The following is a 27721-nucleotide window of genomic DNA, read 5'->3' as shown; positions in this document are numbered from 1 at the left end:
CAAGTAAATAATATAATTACAGTATGCGCAACAGCTATTTTCCCCCTGAATAAGCATGTAAGTGTAGGTAGTGTATAAAGTGAGTTTAAAAAAATAATTCAACAGTTCACACTTTATTGAATATAAATCGAAAATGAAATCTTGGGTTTACCTAAACAGTAAAAAAAATTTTTGTTGTAATATAACCTGATAACTTAATGCATAATAACTTTCATTATGCGTGTATGTATGTGGGGATGAATGGACATATGACTACTTAAGTCTAGCTAAGCTTATTCTGTTCGGGATTTGTTCATGATATTTCAAATTATATATATATACGTATATTTATATTTTGGAGAATCCATATGAACACGTTATGTGAAACCCCTCGAAATAATTACGAGAATTCGTTTACTTTTTTTTCTGTCCTTTTTGTTTTTGAAGGTTTTGGTGGCGCGCTGTGTTGCACGCAATAATGGTGGAAGCCCTTAGACCTGACGATACTGTTGGCTCCGCGAACGTCCAGATGTGAGGAATGTGGATATTGAGGTGCTATCAATTGTTGATGTTGCTGTTCGAAAGATTGCACACGCTGTTGTTGTTAATATGTCACTCCAGGAGTGATACGTTTTGCGTCTTGGTATATGACGATGCTGATGTGCTGGTGATGCCGGGGTTACTGGATATGGTTGAGGGTGGTGATATTGTAGTTGGTGTTGATGTAAATGACACCGCTAAACCAACACCACTATTGCTACCGATCATGAGATGAACACTTGTTGTTGATGATTATACTTATGATGTAGTAACTGGTGCTGCTGTTGTGAACCTGAAACGCTACTCACAGTTGAGGAATCATGGATATTGCGTGGCAATCGTTGGGAATATTCCAACATTCCCGTGCTCCTCGCTTACGCGGAGGAGGCAATGCCGAATTCTTTCAATTACTATTTATTAATAATAGTATTCACGATGTTTGGAAATTTAGCACGTCCTGAGAGTAAGTTAAAACAATTTCAATGTTGCCACCGGTTAATTTAATTCGTTTTTAATTGAATTCATTCATTTCAGAGACAATTTTCGGGTTAAATGTTGAAGTGTTAACTTCACGTATGTAGCTCCTCAGCCTATCAAAATTTGACTATGTATATAAGCCCGACTTTGCGTTATTCTGTTTCAATTGTTGAGTTTTAATTTATTACTGTAATTGAGTATTACATATATGTGTATCCTACAATTTCTTACCAGAAAATACGATGAAAATATGTGGAAGAGTGTTTTATTGTTGCTATAAACCGCCCGATATTTGATGGTGAACCATCTGTATTTGAGGGCGGCGCTCGTCAGTTCCACCAACTATATGTAGGTATACATATGTGTATTATCTGCCGAATGAAAAAAAATTTCGTCCACACTTTTTACCGGTAATCCTTAATTGGATATACTATTTGTTAACACTTTAGTATAGCACTCTTGATTATATTAATTAATATTTGGTGACTGAGTAGTGTATTTCTAATTGTGATCGACGTAATTTTCAGTTCGGCGACATCACCCAATCGGCGTCAAATGTACGTGTGGGTTTACGCGCTGTATCCCCTATATTCTCTATTAGTCATATATCCGACGTATTCCCTACTAGAATTAGGTGATTTTTTTTTTTTTATTTATTTTGAACTAGATTCAATAAGTTTGTCTCTTGTTCACAATTTGCACGGCACAATTTCACTTCAACACTTTTCTGACCAAAGATATTTGCTACAATGGCGCACGACGCCGTCCGGCTGCTAAAGGCTCCATTACTGATACTTAGCATAGACTTGACTTGGCTTGCGAACTGTCACTTACAGTTCTGTTAAATGAACATTGCATGTTATTGATTACTCAAAACTTAACTTGACTTAGAAGTCTGTTGAATTTTGATTTTCTATGTAAGTTCTAAGTGACGTTTACATTTTGAGATGCCATTTGTTTGTTTTCTTTTCATTTTGACATTTTGTCATACAAATTGACATTTATTTAAAAATAAATTTCAACGCTGATTATGATGCCAGATTTTATGCGCCAAGTGGAGTATAATCGTGGCTAAGTTGCCAAGTTTACGCCAAGTCAAGTCAAGTCTATGCTAAGTATCAGTAATGGGGCTTTAAGCAAAGCTTTTCTTTTCTATTTCTTTTCCATTCAGCGATGGAAAAACGCAGTTATCTAACTGTGGCGCCGATTATCGATAGGTTCATTGCTATCGTTGGCTCATCCCTACAACACTATACCGGTCGCGTTCCGATTGTCAAACACTTGTATTGATGATAGGTGGATGGAACGTAGAGAAAGCGTAAAACTTTGCCACTTTTGTGTCCTGCGAGAACGTTGTGCGCCGAATTAGGTAAAACTTTACCACCACGCAGGGCATAATTGCTAATGCATCGTTTGCATTTTGCGTTTGCCATCTCCTTTTCACAATCTCTATGCCAGTACAATGAAACGAATGAAATCAGCTGATGAGATGAGCCACCTACACCATTGCGACAGGTGTTATTGAAAATTCGTCAATGTCATGGGAATTTTTTTGCGATGCCACCCGCACGAAACTAACAAAAAGTGTTTTAACCATCCCAGGCAGACATGAGTGAGGGTGAATACTATTTTTTTCCCTATCACTAGCCACTTGGTGCGTGTTCCAACGAAAACGTTCCCAAGTGGACCGTAACCGTAGACCATAACAGCAGGCCGTAACAAACCTGCTTCGCTTTGAAGACCTGACGATGAAGCGAACAGGAAACCGCATCCTCTGTGGGAAACCACTGCCAGGGACCTCCGATGCTAATCGACGTGGGGCACAACTCACCCCTGAGATAAGAGTCTCAGCGTCCTACTACGAAGTTAGCCGGGCAATATAGGTCCATCAAAAAAATTAAGTCAAATTGGGAATTAATTCTGTTTCCTAGTTTAAAAGGGCTTTGCGGCAATTAGACATTTGTTATGGAGACCTCGTCAAAATTCCGAAAGATGATTTCTAGTGGTTATCGCCCCCACAGAAAGGCAAAACAAAAAAGAGGTGTAGACATTTTAATATGGAGAACTCGTCCAAACTCCGAAAGGCTAGCTCGACCTAAGCGTGGACTTGCAGGGTGTTCACGGTCCTCGGTGAGTACGCGTGTGAACATCCTATGAGGTCAGTGCTCGGGGAGAATACTGGGCGAGATGTCCCCGACCGCCAAAACGCCCAGACAAAAAAAGGTCCAATTGGTAGGTATATATAAAAAAAATCAAATTGTAGTTTGGCAGAAAAACCGTTCTTGTTGGTTCATTGAGGACGAATATCCGAAGCGTGGAAGCGACCTATCAATTTCCCGTTTAGGTCCTCGAGATCATACAGTGCATTGCCTATTTTTCGGAGCACGCGACACTTCAGGTATTTTGCCAAGAATTTGGCGTTAATGCCCTGTTAGAAGTTACTTAAGGCAAAGTTTTTCCGAAAAACTTCCTGACCTTCCATGTAGTGGACTTGCCTAGAGCGCTTGTTATAGGTGGTTATCCCCCTATCTTTTGCCTGATCTAAATTCCTACGGATCTGCTCACGAATATTGGTCAACATGTCCGCTCTACTTACTATCGTAACTTGGTATTCCCGAAGGCTGCCGAGCTTATCTAAAATTTTGTACGTTGAGGCATGTTGGACCATATTTTGGCCATATAATGCAAAGTATGGAGAGCACTGAATCACCGTATGAAAATCACTTCTCAAAACTGATAAAATCTCGGGTATATGCTTATCCCAATCGGTATGGTCAGGTTTATCTTTCAGGAAAATCCTAATCTTCGAAACAATTTCTCTATTAACGCGCTCGGATTCGTTTGCTTGAGGAGAATATAGCCCCGTCCTCACGTGCGTCACCCCGTAACTTGCTAAAAATTGGTTAATTTCCTTCGAGATAAACTGCTTACCACTGTCACTATGAATAAATTCACGGACCCCTACAGCTGGAAACATTTCGGAAGCGAAGTAATTTATAACGTTGACAGGGGTGGCTCTCTGCATGGGCTTTAGCCAAACGTATTTTGAAAGATGGTCTAGTACTATAAAAAGAAATTGATTTCGCCGCTTAGATCTCGGATAAGGCCCTAGAAAGTCGCAATATAGTCGCTGAAATGGCCTTTCGGATTCAAATGTACTCCCTATAGGTGGTCTCGATTGTTGATTAGTGGGTTTTACCGATTTGCAGGTGTCACAACGCTGAACGTAGTCCCTGACGTCCTTAGCCTGCTGTGGCCAGAAGTACTTTTGCCTAACACGTTCTACGGTTTTCTGCCACCCGCCATGGTAACTCGTGTTAGCGTCATGTGCTAATCTTACTGCTTCCTCAGTCAACCCTTTCGGCAACCATAAACGCCACAGCGAGTCTTCTTCCCCTTCCACCCCTTACGAAATTTAACTCTTTTCAAAATTACTCCGGCCACCACTCGTAAGTCCGGAAGCGATTCCTCGTTTTCGATGACGGTCCGAATCAAGTCTAAATATTCGTTGCTGCTAAATTCGGGAGAGACTAAATCTATTTCCCCGGGTGTGGTAGTGAAAGTCAACTCATCGGCATCAAACAGCGAAAGCGCATATGGTACTTCATCCAGGGTGCCCTTACGATGTTCCATTTTAAAATCGTATCTTTGCAGTAAGAGCGACCACCTCGCCAACCTCCCGCTCAAGTCATTTTGCGTCATCAACCACCTGAGACTGGAGTGGTCCGTGATAATCCGAAACGGTAATCCCTCAACATAGGGTCGGAAACGCTTCACGCTGATTAAGGCGGCGAGACATTCCAGATCGGTTACCGTATAATTGCGTTGGGCATTATTCAGCTTTTTTGACACGAACGCGATTGGACGCTCCGCGCCCTCGTCATCGACCTGGAACAACACTCCGCCAACACCTATTTTGGAAGCGTCGCATTGTATTACAAATTCCTTGGAAAAATCAAGACCGGAGATCAAAGCTACTTTTAGTTTTTCGAAGGCCTCTACAGCTTCGGGGGTAAGCTTGAACGAGCCTGCTGACTTACGGAGACAGTCGGTCAAGGGAACTGCCAAGTCAGAAAAATTGGTAACAAACGCCCTGTACCAATTCGCCATGCCCACAAACCTACGCACTTGCCTAGGGGATTTAGGGATCGGAAAGTTTTGCATTGTTTCTATTTTTCCCGGATCCACTTTCAGACACCCGCTGCCTATCAAGTACCCTAAGTATCGTATTTCCTTCTGACAAAATTTACTTTTCTTCACGTTTATTGTCAGCCCTGCGTCTCTCAAACAATTGGCTACTTCCGTTAGCAATTTCAGGTGGTCTTCAAAATTAGTGCTACATACCATCAGGTCGTCCAGATAGACAAAGACGTTCTCTCGCAGACGCGAAGGGATTGCCTTGTCCATCAGCCTACTCATAGTCTGCGGTCCATTCCACAGGCCAAATGGCATTACCTTGAAGTGGTACAGAGGCCTCCCCGGAACTGCGAATGCTGTTTTTCCTTGGAGGACTCTGTCAATTTGATCTGGAAGAACGCGTCCTTCAGATCAATGCCACTAATAAAATGTGTATCCTTCAGTCTGCTCAATAAGCCGTTGATATGAGGCAGGGGGTATGAGTCCTTCTTAGTCACCGCGTTGACCTTCCTCGAATCTATGCACAGCCTAACTTTACCTGGTTTCCGGACCAGTACTACAGGGCTACACCACGGGGAGTTTGATTCTTCTATAACTCCTAATTCGAGTAACCTGTCTAGTTCGCTAAAAGCTTCGGCTTGCCTCGGTGGCGAAAGAGGGAAATGTTTGCTTTTTATGGGAACTGCATCACCGGTGTCAATGTGATGCTCCACTAATTTAGTTTGCCCTAGGCAAAGGAAACGTCTCGATGATCTTTTGTAATTCTAATTTCCGGGCTGGTGACAATTCATGGAGATTAAGTTCTTCTTCCTTTTCAGGTCTAATCTCTATGCACTCTACGCTTGGGAATATTTCGGGAGCTAACGCAAATGCTCTCCAAAAATCTACCCCGTAGTACGCTTCTTGGAGAAGTGAAGGAACAAGGTAAAAACGAATAACCTTTGTGATATATTTGAAGGTGACCGGTAGAGATACTGAGCCTAAAATTTTTTGCTTGTTGCCGCCCGCGGTATATACGAACGCATGTAAGGGCTGATAATCGAAGCCGTTATCCTCCAGGAATTCTAATCCATTTTTTCCTAAGATGGAGACGTTGGCTCCCGAGTCCAACAACCCTACAAGAAAACTATCTTTAATTTTAGCCTTTACGAGACGCCTTTCATCCTCTGTAAGCGTTAACGTGGTGGCTTGCAGCAGTCCACGCTCCTGTACTCTCCTGTGGTATCTCTTCCTGCACTTCAAAATATTGTCCGATACCGGGTATTGTTCAAAAATGGGATGTCTTATTTGTTCATACCTATGTTCCCTTTTTTCTAGGTTTGGTAAAAATTGTGTTTGGCAAGCGATATCCCTGTGCTGGCATCGCAGAATCTTGATCGGCTCGCCCCTCGCGGATGAGGAAGTTTGACTCTCGGATCCAGAACTATTCGAATTGTCCGGTTAAGTTATTATCACGTTTGAGGGCTCTTCTGCCAGGGTACTATTGCACCTCGGAAGCTCACCAACTCCATGCAGAGATTCACCCTCTGGTTCGGTGCACGCGACGACCCCTCTAGCACCGGGTGGTGTGGGAGCTATGAAGCCGAACGAGGTTCCCCCGCCTTCTCGCTCGGGTACTGGTTTCCCTGCCTGCGATGGTCCCTAGGGCATTTAGGAGTAAATACACCCTTATACCCACATCTAAAACAAAAAGGATTCTTAATGGGTACCTCACAGTATATATAGGAGTGGCCCATTGCCTGGCTATTCCAGTATTGGATTCCTGAATAGTCCGGTCTCCTGTTGCATCGATATTCCAGCGCCTCTATCTGTGGATCCATTTCGCCGTCCTCGCCTTCCATCCTTATGTCCGGGGCTGTCACGCGTGCTTCGTTTACATGCCGTCCTGGGTAAGTGGCTCCCAACAGCTTGCTTTCTTTCAGCACTTGTTCACCTCTGCGTGCTACATCGCGTAGATCATGAAGGGTCCTTACATCTGCGTTAAAAAGCATCAGCTTAAGGCTACTGTTGACGTTTCTTTTTATTATGTCAATCAGTAGAAGCTCCGACATGTGTTCTCTTAAGCGCGCGTTCAAGGAAATTATGTCCGTGTGGAACACGTCATAGCACTCGCTTGCTTTCTGCTTACGCATGGAGATCTCCATCATGATCTCGTGGTCAGTTTTCAAAGTGCCAAACTCTCTTTTCAATGAGTAGCATAAAAAGGCGTATGTCGCATTAGGGTTTTCTTTTGTGAACAGCCAGTACCATTCTTCGGCCCGCCCGGACAGAAACAGGTGGAAACTAGCCATGATTTGTTCGTCCGTGCATTGTGTGCGCTCACACAAGGTGTTCAGTTTAAAAAGGAAATCGGCTACGCTCCCAGTGCCGTCGAATGAGATTTTCCACTCCTGCGGTTTCACTACTATGCTGCTCGGAGCAGGGTACATTGGTGGTACTACTGTTGAAAGTGGGTTACGGTCCATTCTATTAGCGTTCCGGTTCTGATTTATTGATTGCTGCGCATCTGTCTGCATCTCTTCCTGCGAGGTCCTGAACAGCTGGTGTAATACTTCTACCCACGAGTCCCCACGAGGAGCTTCGTGATGGAACCCCGGAGTATTCGTCCGGTCACTTGCAGCTTCTCTTATATTTCCCATTCCATAATTCGGTGGTAAAGCACCAGCTCCATCTGGTGCGTAGGTCGACACATTGGTCATTAGCCCCGAGATATCATGCGCGTTCAAATGACTGGTGCTTCCCGGTCTATCCAATTTTTCGCGGTGGTCGTTCAGGTCCGAGTCTGTATGTGTCCCCGCGGGATTTCCGTATTGCCCCCTACTGGGGTGTGCACCACCAAGGGACGATTAGCCTTGGACAAGGCCCCCTATTATTAACACCCCGGTTCTGGTGCCCTCGAAAATTTCCCGCACTCCCGAACGGAGTATTCCGCCCCGGTTGCCCAAATGATTGGTCACGCGACATTATAATCCGGTAAAAAAAAAGTTGCAGTTGTTAAATCCTAGTATGGAAAAAAAACTTCTGGCGATGGTTTGTTGAAAAAAATGTATATGTCTATATAAAAAAAATTGCGCGAGAATTAATGCAATCATTTATCGATAATCGTATCGAATAAAGAAAAATTTCCAAAAGCTGAAAAAAGGTGGTTAGTTAATAAAATATGCGATATAGGTTTTAATGGAAATGCTGACATCCCATCCTTAGAAGGCCGTAGGCTACAGGGGAAAGAAAAAAAATGTAAACACAGATCCATTCATACTTGTCCCTAGTGCTTCCAACCGCAATGCGAGGGGGTCTTAAGGCCCCCCTCCGAGACTGGTTGGGGCCACTATGGTCAGTTCCAGACACACATGGGTTGGTCTCAACACGACCAGGCGCAAGGCAGGGGCAGTCTCCAGGGGCTCGCCCCTGGGACTGGTTGGGGGTGTTTAGGCCTCCCGTCCAGTCTCACTGGACACCCCTCCTGCCTCCACCGAAATGGGTGGAGCGGTTTCGGAGCCGCTACCCAGTCTGGTGGGACAGGAAGGAGTGCCACTTTGAATCCCAGCTCAACCCGTCACAATCCAGGTGGTGTTCTGAGTTACCACCTGAGACGTGGGATGAGCTGGGGTTCTTGCAATTCACACACATACTCACACTGGACATCACAAATTCGGCAGAAAAAAAACGGATACTAAAAAAACTATAAAAATCTAAACACTAAAGAAAAATAAAAACCCAATTAGCGGACAAAATTATTCCAAAGCCGACTACGGACAACTTCCGGGAAAAAAAAAAAAAACCCAATTACTAAAAAAAACTAAGTGCGTGCAGCACTGCCTCACCGGGTGAATACAAAAATCCGGAGGACTGACGTGAAGTCCCGTGGCTCCTTCGGCCACTGAACCCGATGACCAGCCCGGACAACCCGATCCATCAACCATTCCACCGCAACGCAGGTGGCTGCTCCTGCGGCTGCTCACCTCGGACTGGTGGAATGGTCAACTTCACACGTTGCCCGAACTGACTACCGAGACCAGCGCCTCGATTGCAGCGTTGGGCGCCATCTGTTATGAATTCGCATTTTCGGTGGAAGCAGTAAGGAAGGCGGTCGGCATGATGTTGTGGTGCACAGTGGCTAGTTATTGTCGGCTGGGGCGGGTCCTTGCCAACCTTACTGCTCCTGCGCCATAAACAGAAAAAAGTTCCTATCAAACTAACAGCTGTCAAATTCAAAAAAAAAAACCGCAGAAGCGCAGAGACCGATTCAAAACGCTTATCAATACAAGTTAAAACGACATCCGGTCGAATCGGATGCCACGGAGAGACCGTTAACATTCAGAAATTAAAAATTAAAAATTCAAAAAAAAAACTGACGCAAAAATAATTACCGAACCGGACATCGCCGGTTACTAACGCTAAAATCAAAAATAAAAAAAAAAAAACGCTGAAAAATTAAAAGAAAACAAAAAGAGGCCGAATGTACATAGGGGCGCCGCGGGCGTTGTTGCGACGCCCGGTGCTGATCCCGCCCTCAAAAACCATGGCCACCGACGCACCTATATTTCGGTGGCCCCTTACCTGTTTCCTAAGTGCAGTCTAAATAAGTAAGAATATCAGCATTCCCATTTTAAATTACAAGATATTTATTGACAAGGCATTATGAATAAAAATAGCACGAAATTCATTTTCTTACGTTATTACTATTTATATTATTTAGTATTTTATTAAATTTTATTTTATTTAGAATATATCTAATCTAATTTTATGGTATTTTGGTTTTGTCTATTTTCTCCCTCTTCCTGGTTTTTCCTTTCTTTTTCTTCTAATGCCAAGCTTATTTAGCTTTGTGTGTTTCTTTCATATCAATTTCGATTGTACTTTGTAGTATAGATTGGAAACAAGTAAATAATATAACTACAGTATGCGCAACAGCTATTTTCACCCCCGAATAAGCATGTAAGTGTAGGTAGTGTATAAAGTTAAAAAAAATAATTCAACAGTTCACACTTTATTGAATATAAATCGAAAATGAAATCTTGGGTTTACCTAAACAGTAAAAAAAAAATTTTGTTGTAATATAACCTGATAACTTAATGCATAATAACTTTCATTATGCGTTTATGTATGTGGGGATAAATGGACATATGACTACTTAAGTCTAGCTAAGCTTATTCTGTTCGGGATTTGTTCATAATATTTTAAATTATATATATATACGTATATTTGTGTTTTGGAGAATCCATATGAACAAGTTATGTGAAACCCCTCGAAATAATTATGAGAATTCAGTTACTTTTTTTTCTGTCCTTTTTGTTTTTGAAGGTATATATAAAGATGCCAATACTAAAGCCGCGCATTCATAATGTTGGCGAAATGAATTTAATGTGTTTTAAATATTTATGCTTATGGGCCTATGCAAACGTAAATGTATGTGTGTACTTGCTTTAATCTAGTTAGTATACTAGTTCTATAATCTTAAATAATAAATTTCATTTGGATTTTAAATTCTCCTACGTTCAAATTTGGAATCTCTCAATTTAGTAAATTATACTGGTCCGTATTACGGAACGAACTCATCCATTGGTTCAACCTTGGTATTATTGTAGGTGGGGTTGCAGCAGGCCTATATTCGCCGGCCCTGCTGCTGTTGTTGTAGGTAGTGTTTGTAAGTCTGGAAGGGTTTTAGTTGTGGAAGTCAGATTTCTACCGCAGGCCTATGTCTGCCGGCCCTGCGGTTGTTGTTGTATCCGGGTAATTGTTGCGCATCTGATTGGCACTGTCAGTGGCGGTTGCGCTCGTTGTTGGCGCATCGATTTGGTGGCGAGCTGTGTTGCACGCAATAATGGTGGCAGCCCTTAGACCTGACGATACTGTTGGCTCCGCGAACGTCCAGATGTAAGGAATGTGGATATTGAGGTGCTATCAATTGTTGATGTTGCTGTTCGAAAGATTGCACACGCTGTTGTTGTTAATATGTCACTCCAGGAGTGATACGTTTGGCGTCTTGCTATATGACGATGCTGATGTGCTGGTGATGCCGGGGTTACTGGATATGGTTGAGGGTGGTGATATTGTAGTTGGTGTAAATGTAAATGACACCGCTAAGCCAACACCACTATTGCTACCGATCATTATATGAACACTTGTTGTTGATGATTATACTTATGATGTAGTAATTGGTGCTGCTGTTGTGTTACTGAAACGTTACTCACAGTTTAGGAATCATGGATATTGCGTGGGAATCGTTGGGAATATTCCAACATTCCCGTGCTCCTCGCATAAGCGGATGAGGCAACGCCGATATCTTTCAATTACTATTTATTAATAATAGTATTCACGATGTTTGGAAATTTAGCACGTCCTGAGAGTAAGTTAAAACAATTTCAATGTTGCCACCGGTTAGTTTAATTCGTTTTTAACTGAATTCATTCATTTCGGAGACAATTTTCGGATTAAATGTTGAAGTATAAACTTCACGTATGTAGCTCCTCAGCCTTTCAAAATTTGACTATGTATATAAGCACGACTTTGCGTAATTCTGTTTCAATTGTTGAGTTTTAATTTATTACTGTAATTGAGTATTACATATATGTGTATCCTACAATTTCTTACCAGAAAATACGATGAAAATATGTGGAAGAGTGTTTTATTGTTGCTATAAACCGCCCGATATTTGATGGTGAACCATCTGTATTTGAGGGCGGCGCTCGTCAGTTCCACCAACTATATGTAGGTACACTTATGTGTATTATCTGCCGAATGAAAAAAATTTCGTGCACACTTTTTACCGGTAATCCTTAAAGGCCATTTCAGCGACTATATTGCGACTTTATAGGGCCTTATCCGAGATCTAAGCGGCGAAATCAATTTCTTTTTATAGTACTAGACCATCTTTCAAAATACGTTTGGCTAAAGCCCATGCACAGAGCCACCACTGTCAACGTTATAAATTACTTCGCTTCCGAAATTTTTCCAGCTGTAGGGGTCCCTGAATTTATTCATAGTGACAATGGTAAGCATGAAAATGAACCAATTTTTAGAAAGTTACGGGGTGACGCACGTGAGGACGGGGCTATATTCTCCTCAAGGAAATGCATCCGAGCGCGTTAATAGAGAAATTGTTTCGAAGATTAGGATTTTCCTGAAAGATAAACCTGACGATACCGATTGGGATAAGCATATACCCGAGATTTTATCACTTTTGAGAAGTGATTTTCATACGGCGATTCAGTGCTCTCCATACTTTGCACTATATGGCCAAAATATGGTCCAACATGCCTCAACGTACAAAATTTTAGATAAGCTCGGCAGCCTTCGGGAATACCAAGTTACGATAGTAAGTAGAGCTGACAAGTTGACCAATATTCGTGAGCAGATCCGTAGGAATTTAGATCAGGCAAAAGATAGGGGCATAACGAACCTATAGCAACGCTCTAGGCAAGTCAACTACATGGAAGGTCAGGAAGTTTTTCGGAAAAACTTTGCTTTAAGTAACTTCAAACAGGACATTAACGCCAAATTCTTGCCAAAATACCTGAAGTGTCGCGTGCTCCGAAAAATAGGCAATGCACTGTATGATCTCGAGGACCTAAACGGGAAATTGATAGGTCGCTTCCACGCTTCGGATATTCGTCCTCAATGAACCAACAAGAACGGTTTTTCTGCCAAACTACAATTTGATTTTTTTTATATATACCTACCAATCGGACATTTTTTGTGTCTGGGCGTTTTGGCGGTCGTGCACATCTCGCCCAGTATTCTCCCCGAGCACTGAACTCATGGGATGTTCACACGCGTACTCACCGAAGACCGTGAACACCCTGGTAGTCCACACTTAGGTCGGGCTAGTCTTTCGGAGTTTGGACGAGTTCTCCATATTAAAATGTCTACACCTTTTTTTTGTTTTGCCTTTCTGTGGGGGCGATAACCACTAGAAATCATCTTTCGGAGTTTTGACGAGTTCTCCATAACAAATGTCTAATTGCCGCAAAGCCCTTTTAAACTAGGAAACAGAATTAATTCCCAATTTGACTTAATTTTTTTTGATGGACCTATATTGCCCGGCTAGCTTCGTAGTAGGACGTTGAGACTCTTATCTCAGGGGTGAGTCGTGCCCCACGTTTATTAGCATCGGAGGTCCCTGGCAGTGGTTTCCCACGGAGGATGCGGTTTCCTGTTCGCTTCATCGTCAGGTCTTCAAAGCGAAGCAGGTTTGTTACGGCCTGCTGTTATGGTCTACGGTTACGGTACACTTGGGCGCGTTTTCGTTGGAACACGCACCAAGTGGCTAGTGATAGGGAAAAAAATTAGGTTTCACCCTCACTCATGTCTGCCTGGGATGGTTAAAACACTTTTTGTTAGTTTCGTGCGGGCGGCATCGCAAAAAAATTCCCATGACATTAACGAATTTTCAATAACACCTGGCCAAATGGTGTAGGTGGCTCATCTCATCAGCTGATTTTATTCGTTTCATTGTACTGGCATAGAGATTGTCAAAAGGAGATGGCAAACGCAAAATGCAAACGATGTATTAGCAATTATGCCCTGCGTGGTGGTAAAGTTTTACCTAATTCGGGGCACAACGTTCCCGCAGGACACAAAAGTTGCAAAGTTCTACGCTTTCCCTACGTTCCATCCACCTATCATCAATACAAGTGTTTGGCAATCGGAACGCGACCGGTATAGTGTTGTAGGGATGAGCCAACGATAGCAAATAACCAATCGATAATTGCCGCCACAGTTAGATAACTGCGTTTTTCCATCGCTGAATGGAAAAGAAAAAGAAAAGAAAAATTTTGCTTAGAAGCCGGACGGCGTCGTGCGCCTTTGTAGCAAATACCTTTGGTCAGAAAAGTGTTGAAGTGAAATTGTGCCGTGCAAATTGTGAACAAGAGGCAAATTTATTGAATCTAGTTCAAAATAAATATAAAAAAAAAATCACCTAATTCTAGTGGGGAATACGTCGGATATATGACTAATAGAGAATATAAAGGATATAGCACGTAAACCCACACGTAAATGTGACGCCGATTGGGCGATGTCGCCGAACTGAAAATTACGTCGATCACAATTAGAAATACACTACTCAGTCACCAAATATTAATTAATATAATCAAGATTGCTATACTAAAGTGTTAACAAATAGTATATCCAACGAAAATGCGAATCCATAACAGATGGCTCCCAACGCTGCAATCCAGGCGCTAGTCTCGGTAGTCAGTTCGGGCAACGTGAGAAGTTGACCATGCCACCAATCCGAGGTGAGCAGCCGCAGGAGCAGCCACCTGCGTTGCGGTGGAATGGTTGATGGATCGGTTTGTCCGGACTGGTCATCGGGGTCAGTGGCCGAAGGAGCCACGGGACTTCACGTCAGTCCTCCGGATTTTTGTATTCACCCGGTGAGGCAGTGCTGCACGCACTTAGTTCTTTTTACCAATTGGGTTTTTTTTTGTTTTCCCGGAAGAGGTCCGTGATAATCCGAAACGGTAATCCCTCAACATAGGGTCGGAAACGCTTCACGCTGATTATGGCGGCGAGACATTCCAGCTCGGTTACCGTATAATTGCGTTGGGCATTATTCAGCTTTTTCGATACGAACGCGATTGGATGCTCCGCGCCCTCGTCATCGACCTGGAACAACACTCCGCCAACACCTATTTTGGAAGCGTCGAATTGTATTACAAATTCCTTGGAAAAGTCTAGTTGGGCCAAGACCGGAGCGGAACTCAAAGCTACTTTTAATTTTTCGAAGGCCTCTACAGCTTCGGGGGTAAGTTTGAACGGCCTGCTGACTTACGGAGACAGTCGGTCAAGGGACCTGACAAGTCACCAAATTGGTAATAAACGCCCTGTACCAATTCGCCATGCCCACAAACCTACGAACTTGCCGAGGGGATTTAGGGATCGGAAAGTTTTGCATTTCTTCTATTTTTCCCGGATCCACTTTCAGACACCCGCTGCCTATCAAGTACCCTAAGTATCGTATTTCCTTCTGACAAAATTTACTTTTCTTCACGTTTATTGTCAGCCCTGCGTCCCTCAAACAATTGGCCACTTCCGTTAGCCATTTCAGGTGGTCTTCAAAATTAGTGCTACATACCATCAGGTCGTCCAGATAGACAAAGACGTTCTCTCGCAGACGCGAAGGGATTGCCTTGTCCATCAGCCTACTCATAGTCTGCGGTCCATTCCACAGGCCAAATGGCATTACCTTGAAGTGGTACAGAGGCCTCCCGGGAACTGCGAATGCTGTTTTTTCCTTGGAGGACTCTGTCAATTTGATCTGGAAGAACGCGTCCTTCAGATCAATGCCACTAATAAAATGTGTATCCTTCAGTCTGCTCAATAAGCCGTTGATATGAGGCAGGGGGTATGAGTCCTTCTTATTCACCGCGTTGACCTTCCTCGAATCTATGCACAGCCTAACTTTACCTGGTTTCCGGACCAGTACTACAGGGCTACACCACGGGGAGTTTGATTCTTCTATAACTCCTAATTCGAGTAACCTGTCTAGTTCGCTAAAAGCTTCGGCTTGCCTCGGTGGCGAAAGAGGGAAATGTTTGCTTTTTATGGGAACTGCATCACCGGTGTCAATGTGGTGCTCCACTAATTTAGTTTGTCCTAGGCCTAACTTCTCGTACGAAGGAAACGTGTCGATGACCTTTTGTAATTCTAATTTCCGGGCTGGTGACAATTCATGGAGGTTAAGTTCTTCTTCCTTTTCAGGTCTAATCTCTATGCACTCTACGCTTGGGAATATTTCGGGAGCTAACGCAAATGCTCTCCAAAAATCTACCCCGAAGTACGCTTCTTGGAGAAGTGAAGGAACAAGGTAAAAACGAATAACCTTCGTGATATTTTTGAAGGTGACCGGTAGAGATACTGAGCCTAAAATTTTTTGCTTGTTGCCGCCCGCGGTATATACGAACGCATGTAAGGGCTGATAATCGAAGCCGTTATCCTCCAGAAATTCTAATCCATTTTTTCCTAAGATGGAGACGTTGGCTCCCGAGTCCAACAACCCTACAAGAAAATTATCTTTAATTTTAGCCTTTACGAGAGGCCTTTCATCCTCTGTAAGCGTTAACGTGGTGGCTTGCAGCAGTCCACGCTCCTGTACTCTCCTGTGGTATCTCTTCCTGCACTTCAAAATATTGTCCGATACCGGGTATTGTTCAAAAATGGGATGTCTTATTTGTTCATACCTATGTTCCCTTTCTTCTAGGTTTGGTGAAAATTGCGTTTGGCAAGCGATATCCCTGTGCTGGCATCGCAGAATCTTGATCGGCTCGCCCCTCGCGGATGAGGACGTTTGACTCTCGGATCCAGAACTATTCGAATTGTCCGTACTGTCTGGGTAAGTTATTATCACGTTTGAGGGTTCTTCTGCCAGGGTACTACTGCACCTCGGAAGCTCACCAACTCCATGCAGAGATTCACCCTCTGGTTGGGTGCACGGGACGACCCCTCTAGCACCGGGTGTTGTGGGAGCTATGAAGCCGAACGAGGTTCCCCGCCTTCTCGCTCGGATACTGGTTTCCCTGCCTGCGATGGTCCCTAGGGCATTTAGGAGTAAATACACCCTTATACCCACATCTAAAACAAAAAGATTCTTAATGGGTACCTCACAGTATATATAGGAGTGGCCCATTGCCTGGCAATTCCAGCATTGGATTCCTGAATAGTCCGGTCTCCTGTTGCGTCGATATTCCAGCGCCTCTATTTTGCGGATCCATTTCGCCGTCCTCGCTTTCCCTCTTCATGTCCGGGGTTGTCACACGTGCTTCGTTCACATGCCGTCCTGGGTAAGTGGCTCCCAACAGCTTGCTTTCCTTCAGCACTTGTTCACCTCTGCGTGCTACCTCGCGTAGATCATGAAGGGTCCTTACATCTGCGTTGAAAAGCATCAGCTTAAGGCTACTGTTGCCGTTCCTTTTTATAATGTCAATCAGTAGAACCTCCGACATTGGCTCTCTTAAGCGCGCGTTCAAGGAGATTATGTCCGTGTGGAACACGTCATAGCACTCACTTGCTTTCTGCTTCCGCATGCAGATCTCCATCATGATCTCGTGGTCAGTTTTTAAAGTACCGAACTCTCTTTTTAAGGAGTAGTACAAAAAGGCATATGTCGCATTTGGGTTTTGTTTCGTGAACAGCCAGTACCATTATTCGGCCCACCCGGAAAGAAATAGGTGGAAACTAACCATTATTTGTTCGTCCGTACATTGTGTGCGTTCACACAAGGTGTTCAGCTTAAAAAGAAAATCTGCCACGCTTCCAGTTCCGTCGATCGAGATTTTCCACTCCTGCGGTTTCACTACTATGCTGCTCGGAGCAGGGTACATTGGTGGTACTACTGTTGAAAGTGGGTTACGGTCCATTCTATTAGCGTTCCGGTTCTGATTTATTGATTGCTGCGCATCTGTCTGCATCTCTTCCTGCGAGGTCCTGAACAGCTGGTGTAATACTTCTACCCACGAGTCCCCACGAGGAGCTTCGTGATGGAACCCCGGAGTATTCGTCCGGTCACTTGCAGCTTCTCTTATATTTCCCATTCCATAATTCGGTGGTAAAGCACCAGCTCCATCTGGTGCGTAGGTCGACACATTGGTCATTAGCCCCGAGATATCATGCGCGTTTAGTAAGGGCGCGTTCAAATGACTGGTGCTTCCCGGTCTATCCAATTTTTCGCGGTGGTCGTTCAGGTCCGAGTCTGTATGTGTCCCCGCGGGATTTCCGTATTGCCCCCCTACTGGGGTGTGCACCACCAAGGGACGATTAGCCTTGGACAAGGCCCCCCTATTATTAACACCCCGGTTCTGGTGCCCTCGAAAATTTCCCGCACTCCCGAACGGAGTATTCCGCCCCGGTTGCCCAAATGATTGGTCACGCGACATTATAATCCGGTAAAAAAAAGTTGCAGTTGTTAAATCCTAGTATGGAAAAAAACTTCTGGCGATGGTTTGTTGAAAAAAATGTATATGTCTATATAAAAAAAAAATTGCGCGAGAATTAATGCAATCATTTATCGATAATCGTATCGAATAAAGAAAAATTTCCAAAAGCTGAAAAAAAGGTGGTTAGTTAATAAAATATGCGATATAGGTTTTAATGGAAATGCTGACATCCCATCCTTAGAAGGCCGTAGGCTACAGGGGAAAGAAAAAAAATGTAAACGCAGATCCATTCATACTTGTCCCTAGTGCTCCCAACCGCAATGCGAGGGGTTCTTAAGGCCCCCTCCGAGACTGGTTGGGGCCACTATGGTCAGTTCCAGACACACACGGGTTGGTCTCAACACGCCCAGCCGCAACGCAGGGGCAGTCTCCAGGGGCTCGCCCCTGGGACTGGTTGGGGGTGTTTAGGCCTCCCGTCCAGGCTCACTGGACACCCCTCCTGCCTCCACCGCAATGGGTGGAGCGGTTTCGGAGCCACTCCCCAGTCTGGTGGGACAGGAAGGAGTGCCACTTTGAATCCCAGCTCAACCCGCCACAATCCAGGTGGTGTTCTGAGTTACCACCTGAGACATGGGATGAGCTGGGGTTCTTGCAATTCACACACATACTCACACTGGACATCACAAATTCGGCAGAAAAAAAACGGAAACTAAAAAAAACTATAAAAATCTAAACACTAAAGAAAAATAAAAACCCAATTAGCGGAAAAAATTATTCCAAAGCCGACTACGGACAACTTCCGGGGAAACAAAAAAAACCCAATTACTAAAAAAAACTAAGTGCGTGCAGCACTGCCTCAACGGGTGAATACAAAAATCCGGAGGACTGACGTGAAGTCCCGTGGCTCCTTCGGCCACTGAACCCGATGACCAGTCCGGACAACCCGATCCATCAACCATTCCACCACAACGCAGGTGGCTGCTCCTGCGGCTGCTCACCTCGGATTGGTGGAATGGTAAACTTCACATGTTGCCCGAACTGACTACCGAGACCAGCGCCTCGATTGCAGCGTTGGGCGCCATCTGTTATGGATTCGCATTTTCGGTGGAAGCAGTAAGGAAGGCGGTCGGCATGATGTTGTGGTGCACAGTGGCTAGTCATTGTCGGCTGGGGCGGGTCCTTGCCAACCTTACTGCTCCTGCGCCATAAACAGAAAAAAGTTCCTATCAAATTAACAGCTGTCAAATTCAAAAAAAAAAAACCGACAGAAGCGCAGAGACCGATTCAAAACGCTTATCAATACAAATTAAAACGACATCCGGTCGAATCGGATGCCACGGAGAGACCGGTAACATTCAGAAATTAAAAATTCAAAATTCAAAAAAAAACTGACGCAAAAATAATTACCGAACCGGACATGGCCGGTTACTAACGCTAAAATCAAAAATCAAAGAAAACACTGAAAAATTAAAAGAAAACAAAAAGAGGCCGAATATACATAGGGGCGCCACGGGCGTTGTTACGACGCCCGGTGCTGATCCCACCCTCAAAAACCATGGCCACCGACGCACATATATTTCGGTGGCCCCTTACCTGTTTCCTAAGTGCCTTCTAAATAAGTAAGAATATCAGCATTCCCATTTTAAATTACAAGATATTTATTGACAAGGCATTATGAATAAAAATAGCACAAAATTCATTTTCATATTGTCCGATACCGGGTATTGTTCAAAACTGGGATGTCTTATTTGTTCATACCTATGTTCCCTTTCTTCTAGGTTTGGTGAAAATTGCGGTTGGCAAGCGATATCCATGTGCTGGCATCGCAGAATCTTGATCGGCTCGCCCCTCGCGGATGAGGACGTTTGACTCTCGGATCCAGAACTATTCGAATTGTCCGTACTGTCTGGGTAAGTTATTATCACGTTTGAGGGTTCTTCTGCCAGGGTACTACTGCACCTCGGAAGCTCACCAACTCCATGCAGAGATTCACCCTCTGGTTGGGTGCACGGGACGACCCCTCTAGCACCGGGTGTTGTGGGAGCTATGAAGCCGAACGAGGTTCTCCGCCTTCTCGCTCGGATACTGGTTTCCCTGCCTGCGATGGTCCCTAGGGCATTTAGGAGTAAATACACCCTTATACCCACATCTAAAACAAAAAGATTCTTAATGGGTACCTCACAGTATATATAGGAGTGGCCCATTGCCTGGCAATTCCAGTATTGGATTCCTGAATAGTCCGGTCTCCTGTTGCGTCGATATTCCAGCGCCTCTATCTGCGGATCCATTTCGCCGTCCTCGCTTTCCCTCTTCATGTCCGGGGTTGTCACACGTGCTTCGTTCACATGCCGTCCTGGGTAAGTGGCTCCCAACAGCTTGCTTTCCTTCAGCACTTGTTCACCTCTGCGTGCTACCTCGCGTAGATCATGAAGGGTCCTTACATCTGCGTTGAAAAGCATCAGCTTAAGGCTACTGTTGACGTTCCTTTTTATAATGTCAATCAGTAGAACCTCCGACATTGGCTCTCTTAAGCGCGCGTTCAAGGAGATTATGTCCGTGTGGAACACGTCATAGCACTCACTTGCTTTCTGCTTCCGCATGCAGATCTCCATCATGATCTCGTGGTCAGTTTTTAAAGTACCGAACTCTCTTTTTAAGGAGTAGTACAAAAAGGCATATGTCGCATTTGGGTTTTGTTTCGTGAACAGCCAGTACCATTATTCGGCCCACCCGGAAAGAAATAGGTGGAAACTAGCCATTATTTGTTCGTCCGTACATTGTGTGCGTTCACACAAGGTGTTCAGCTTAAAAAGAAAATCTGCCACGCTTCCAGTTCCGTCGATCGAGATTTTCCACTACTGCGGTTTCACTACTATGCTGCTCGGAGCAGGGTACATTGGTGGTACTACTGTTGAAAGTGGGTTACGGTCCATTCTATTAGCGTTCGGGTTCTGATTTATTGATTGCTGCGCATCTGTCTGCATCTCTTCCTGCGAGGTCCTGAACAGCTGGTGTAATACTTCTACCCACGAGTCCCCACGAGGAGCTTCGTGATGGAACCCCGGAGTATTCGTCCGGTCACTTGCAGCTTCTCTTATATTTCCCATTCCATAATTCGGTGGTAAAGCACCAGCTCCATCTGGTGCGTAGGTCGACACATTGGTCATTAGCCCCGAGATATCATTCGCGTTTAGTAAGGGCGCGTTCAAATGACTGGTGCTTCCCGGTCTATCCAATTTTTCGCGGTGGTCGTTCAGGTCCGAGTCTGTATGTGTCCCCGCGGGATTTCCGTATTGCCCCCCTACTGGGGTGTGCACCACCAAGGGACGATTAGCCTTGGACAAGGCCCCCCTATTATTAACACCCCGGTTCTGGTGCCCTCGAAAATTTCCCGCACTCCCGAACGGAGTATTCCGCCCCGGTTGCCCAAATGATTGGTCACGCGACATTATAATCCGGTAAAAAAAAGTTGCAGTTGTTAAATCCTAGTATGGAAAAAAAACTTCTGGCGATGGTTTGTTGAAAAAAATGTATATGTCTATATAAAAAAAAAATTGCGCGAGAATTAATGCAATCATTTATCGATAATCGTATCGAATAAAGAAAAATTTCCAAAAGCTGAAAAAAGGTGGTTAGTTAATAAAATATGCGATATAGGTTTTAATGGAAATGCTGACATCCCATCCTTAGAAGGCCGTAGGCTACAGGGGAAAGAAAAAAAATGTAAACACAGATCCATTCATACTTGTCCCTAGTGCTCCCAACCGCAATGCGAGGGGGTCTTAACTTTTATTGATGCGTGGAAAGTAGCATTCATTACACCTATTTTCAAGAGCGGCAATAAAAATTATATTACTAATTATAGGCCTATTTCAAAACTGTCCACCATTGCGAAGCTCTTTGAATGTATCATCCAAGATAAATTACGTTTCTGTGTAAAGAATTTTGTATGTCCTGAGCAGCATGGATTTTTTCCAGGACGTTCAACTGTGTCTAATCTGACTATTTTATCGGATGACTGCCTTGCAGCTTTTCAGGCAGGATATCAGGTTGACGCTGTGTATACTGACTTTTCCAAGGCATTCGATCGGGTTTCCCATGTTATTTTGATAAAAAAAGTTAGCCTGTTTGGGCTTTCACTCAGTATCTTTGAGTTGGATTGAATCCTACTTATTTAAGCGTCGTTGCATGGTTGTAGTTGATGGTGTTAGGTCTCGTCCATTCGTTGCTTCCTCCGGTGTTCCACAAGGTAGTATCCTGGGTCCACTGTTTTTTGTCATGTTTATTAATGATATTCGCTCTTGCTTCTCTAAAGTAAGATTCTTGCTGTATGCAGATGACCTGAAGATATACTTGCCTATTCATAGCCTTCATGATGCGGTATTGTTGCAAGAAGCTTTGGATAAACTTAGTAACTGGTGTAATAATAATCGGTTATCACTTAACCTAAAAAAGTGCTTTCAAATAACTTTTTCGAAGCGTGTCAACTTGATTGATACCGTGTATCAAATATCAAACTCGCCCCTGTTGCGGCTTAGTGAAATTAAGGACTTGGGTGTAATATTTGACACGAAGTTTTCGTTTTCAAGTCATATTAATGTGTGCATTGATAAGTCGTATGCCATGCTAGCTTTTGTTAGGCGTCATAGCTTGGATTTCAGTGACCCGTATACGCTAAAGCTTTTATATTCTGCGTTTGTGCGATCCAAACTTGAATACGCTTCTTTCATCTGGTCTCCGTATTATTCCTGCCATGTTGCAAGAATTGAACAAATCCAAAAAGTATTCGTACGCTTTGCATTACGCAGTCTGCGCTTCTTGGATCCTATCCCGACTTATAAAGCTCGTTGCTTATTGATCAACTTAAAATCATTGCAGGACAGGAGGACAATTTTATCGTTGTCGTTCGTTTTCGATTTGTTACGTGGGGTTGTTGATTGCCCTGTGCTCTTGGAGAGGATTTTCATTAATATACCGGCTAGAGCACTTCGTGCTTCTGAGTTTTTTCATATTGGTATTCTCAGGGCTCTTTATGCGCGGAATGCTCCAATTACTAGAGTCTTAATTGAGTTCAATAGAATTTCTAAATTTTGTGAGATAGATTTTTCTTGTTCGAAAGATGGCTTTCTGAGTATTTTAAATACTTTTTATAAGTAAGGTAATTTATATTATTATACATTATTAACTACTTTACACTTTTATAATTAGCGTATAAGATTCTTTTTTAATTGGCTTAAATAAATAAATAAATAAATAAATATAACCTGATAACTTAATGCATAATAACTTTCATTATGCGTGTATGTATGTGGGGTTGAATTGACATATGACTACTTAAGTCTAGCTAAGCTTATTCTGTTCGGGATTTGTTCATAGTATTTCAAATTATATATATATATAAGTATATTTGTGTTTTGGAGAATCCATATGAACAATTTATGTGAACCCCTCGAAATAATTATGAGAATTCAGTTACTTTTTTTTATGTCCTTTTTGTTTTTGAAGGTATATACAAAGATGCCAATACTAAAGCCGCGCATTCATAATGATGGCGAAATGAATTTAATGTGTTTTAAATATTTATGCTTATGGGCCTATGCAAACGTAAATGTATGTGTGTACTTGCTTTAATCTAGTTAGTATACTAGTTCTATAATCTTAAATATTAAATTTCATTTGGATTTCAAATTCTCCTACGATCAAATTTGGAATCTCTCAATTTAGTAAATTATACTGGTCCGTATTACGGAACGAACTCACCCATTGGTTCAACCTTGGTATTATTGTAGGTGGGGTTGCAGCAGGCCTATATTCGCCGGCCCTGCTGCTGTTGTTGTAGGTAGTGTATGTAAGTCTGGAAGGGTTTTAGTTGTGGAAGTCAGATTTCTGCCGCAGGCCTATGTCTGCCGGCCCTGCGATTGTTGTTGTATCCGGGTAATTGTTGCGCATCTGATTGGCACTTTCAGTGGTGGTTGCGCTCGTTGTTGGCGCATCGATTTGGTGGCGCGCTGTGTTGGTGGCAGCCCTTAGACCTGACGATACTGTTGGCTCCGCGAACGTCCAGATGTAAGAAATGTGGATATTGAGGTGCTATCAATTGTTGATGTTGCTGTTCGAAATATTGCATACGCTGTTGTTGTTAATATGTCACTCCAGGAGTGATACGTTTGGCGTCTTGGTATATGACGATGCTGATGTGCTGGTGATGCCGGGGTTACTGGATATGGTTGAGGGTGGTGATATTGTAGTTGGTGTAAATGTAAATGACACCGCTAAGCCAACACCACTATTGCTACCGATCATTATATGAACACTTGTTGTTGATGATTATACTTATGATGTAGTAATTGGTGCTGCTGTTGTGTTACTGAAACGTTACTCACAGTTTAGGAATCATGGATATTGCGTGGGAATCGTTGGGAATATTCCAACATTCCCGTGCTCCTCGCATAAGCGGAGGAGGCAACGCCGATATCTTTCATTACTATTTATTAATAATAGTATTCACGATGTTTGGAAATTTAGCACGCCCTGAGAGTAAGTTAAAACAATTTCAATGTTGCCACCGGTTAGTTTAATTCGTTTTTAACTGAATTCATTCATTTCGGAGACAATTTTCGGATTAAATGTTGAAGTGTAAACTTCACGTATGTAGCTCCTCAGCCTTTCAAAATTTGACTATGTATATAAGCACGACTTTGGGTAATTCTGTTTCAATTGTTGAGTTTTAATTTATTACTGTAATTGAGTATTACATATATGTGTATCCTACAATTTCTTACCAGAAAATACGATGAAAATATGTGGAAGAGTGTTTTATTGTTGCTATAAACCGCCCGATATTTGATGGTGAACCATCTGTATTTGAGGGCGGCGCTCGTCAGTTCCACCAACTATATGTAGGTACACTTATGTGTATTATCTGCCGAATGAAAAAAATTTCGTGCACACTTTCTACCGGTAATCCTTAATTGGATATACTATTTGTTAACACTTTAGTATAGCAATCTTGATTATATTAATTAATATTTGGTTACTGAGTAGTGTATTTCTAATTGTGATCGACGTAATTTTCAGTTCGGCGACATCGCCCAATCGGCGTCACATTTACGTGTGGGTTTACGCGCTATATCCTTTATATTCTCTATTAGTCATATATCCGACGTATTCCCTACTAGAATTAGGTGATTTTTTTTTTATATTTATTTTGAACTAGATTCAGTAAGTTTGTCTCTTGTTCACAATTTGCACGGCACAATTTCACTTCAACACTTTTCTGACCAAAGATACTTGCTACAATGGCGCACGACGCCGTCCGGCTGCTAAGCAAAATTTTTCTTTTCTTCTTCTTTTCCATTCAGCGATGGAAAAACGCAGTTATCTAACTGTGGCGGCGATTATCGATTGGTTCATTGTTATCGTTGGCTCATCCCTACAGCACTATACCGGTCGCGTTCCGGTTGTCAAACACTTGTATTGATGATAGGTGGATGGAACTTAGAGAAAGCGTAAAACTTTGCAACTTTTGTGTCCTGCGGGAACGTTGTGCGCCGAATTAGGTAAAACTTTACCACCACGCACGGCATAATTGCTAATGCATCGTTTGCATTTTGCGTTTGCCATCTCCTTTTGACAATCTCTATGTCAGTACAATGAAACGAATAAAATCAGCTGATGAGATGAGCCACCTACACCATTGCGCCAGGTGTTATTGAAAATTCGTCAATAGGGGTTTTTTTTTACGCGAGCTCTAAAAAAATGCTCCATCTAGCTAAACAATTTTATTATGTTGCTTCACAGCACTGGTATCAGGTGTCAAAATAAATGTTGTGTTTGTGAAAATTTTAAAAGAAAAACGAAAAAAATTAGTAATCCTGTCGATTCATTGGTAAATATTTGTATTTAATTGTAAATATTAAATAAAGAGTGTTTATTTATTGTCTAGTTTGTTTCCCTGCCCATTGGCCAGCAAAATGATGTATGCGAATTGGTGAACGAAATATTGGAGGCTGTATATGCTAGCTCCAGTTCATCCTCCGAAGATTCGGAAAGCGAAAATGAACAGCATGAAATGTGTAACAACTTCGAAGGCATGCTTGATGCGATGAGCGGGATGGATTTCAAAGCGCACATGAAACTCAAGCGTGAGACAGTGGTGTATCTTACCAGTAACAACAAAAGCTTTTTTAATTAGTAAATACATTTATAAACTAAACAAATATTTGATTTCTCTAGCGAGGTATTCCACATCTTCTTTTGTTGCTGACCAGTCTGTTGCTGGAAGATCACGTATCACACCCAAGAAATCCATTTACATGTATATATGGTATATTAGCAACAGCGTGACATTTCGCCAACTAGGCAATTTGTTTGGTGCAGCCACATCAAGCGCATGGTCCGTTGTCCAACGCGTTTTTCGCTATTTGGTATCTATTGGTGATGAATATATCAAGTGGCCAGAAGGCATTGAGCTACAAAAAACGACTGAAAAGTTTTACCAAAAACAACATATCCCTGGTGTTATTGGAGCTATAGACTGTACGCACATTGGTATTAAAGGCCCGAAGGATCAAAAAGAAATGTACTTCAATCGTAAAAAAAACCTATAGTATAGTGCTGCAAGCTGTAGTGGATGCCGATAAAAAGTTTGTTGATGTAACCTGTGGCGAGCCTGGGTCACTTCATGACTACAGAGTTTTGAGAAGATCCAAACTCTTTAACGATGCCGACAGACTACACGAACAAATGTTTGCAGGTTCATATTTTATAATTGGGGAATCGGCTTATCCGACGACGAATTGGTTGGTGTCTCCTTATAAAGACTACGGAAATTTGACTCAAAGTCAGCGAAAATTTAACGAAATCCATTCTTCAACGAGAATGGTTGTTGAAGATACGTTTGGACTTTTTAAAGGACGTTTCCGAAGACTTATGAAGTTTACGGAACAAACAGATTTGCAGACGATTACCAACATCGTTGTCAGTGCGTGTGTTTTGCATAATATTTGCATCACCCATGACGATTTGTGTGACGCTGAAGAAAATGAAATGGAAGATACAGTTTCCTTTGAGATTGAAGAGGAAATAGAGGAGTCGAATTCCAATTCCAACTTAGATAGAAGGGAAAATCTTTTTAATTATTTAAGGCAACACAATTTAATTTATAATAACCTTTTTACTTTGAAGAATAAATTATTATAAAAATCTGAAGATAACACGTTCATTTTCCTTCGACCAATGCTTGTAAGTATAATGGGATGCCAGAAAATTTCTCTCATTACCAAGGTGCTTTATGCGATTCGATGAGGGACTCGTAAACCTAACGGAAAACGCAGATGGCGTTGGAATTGTCATAAGTGAAAGTGTCTTCCAACGATTAGCTCTTTGATGGATCGGGCGCTTCGGGATATTCATACCTGGACATCAAATGTCGGGTTGAAAGTCAACGCGCATAAGACGGATATGGTCTTGTTTACAAAGAGGTACAAAGTCCCAAATTGGACCAGGCCTAAGTTAGGAGGGGTGACCTACAATAGAAACCTTGCACAAAATATCTAGGAATCATCCTAGACAGTAAGCTGTCATGGAAACTCAACGTGGAGGAGAGTGTGACAAGGCCTCAACGGCTTTTTATGCATGTAAAAGAATGCTGGGGTGTACGTGGGGCTTATCGCCTTCTCTTTGTCATAGCATTTACATTCCAACCAGGC

At 42.8% G+C, this 27721-nt stretch overlaps 1 pseudogene; it reads left to right on the top strand.

Moving 5' to 3' along the window:
• The first annotated feature begins 954 nt into the window (after positions 1-954).
• Positions 955-27212, top strand: LOC137254270 (putative nuclease HARBI1; annotated as a pseudogene).
• The last annotated feature ends 509 nt before the right edge of the window (positions 27213-27721 follow it).

Source organism: Eurosta solidaginis, chromosome 5 (assembly GCF_040869045.1).
Source record: "Eurosta solidaginis isolate ZX-2024a chromosome 5, ASM4086904v1, whole genome shotgun sequence".
NCBI lineage: Eukaryota > Metazoa > Arthropoda > Insecta > Diptera > Tephritidae > Eurosta > Eurosta solidaginis.
This window is presented reverse-complemented; position numbering and strand designations above follow the sequence as displayed.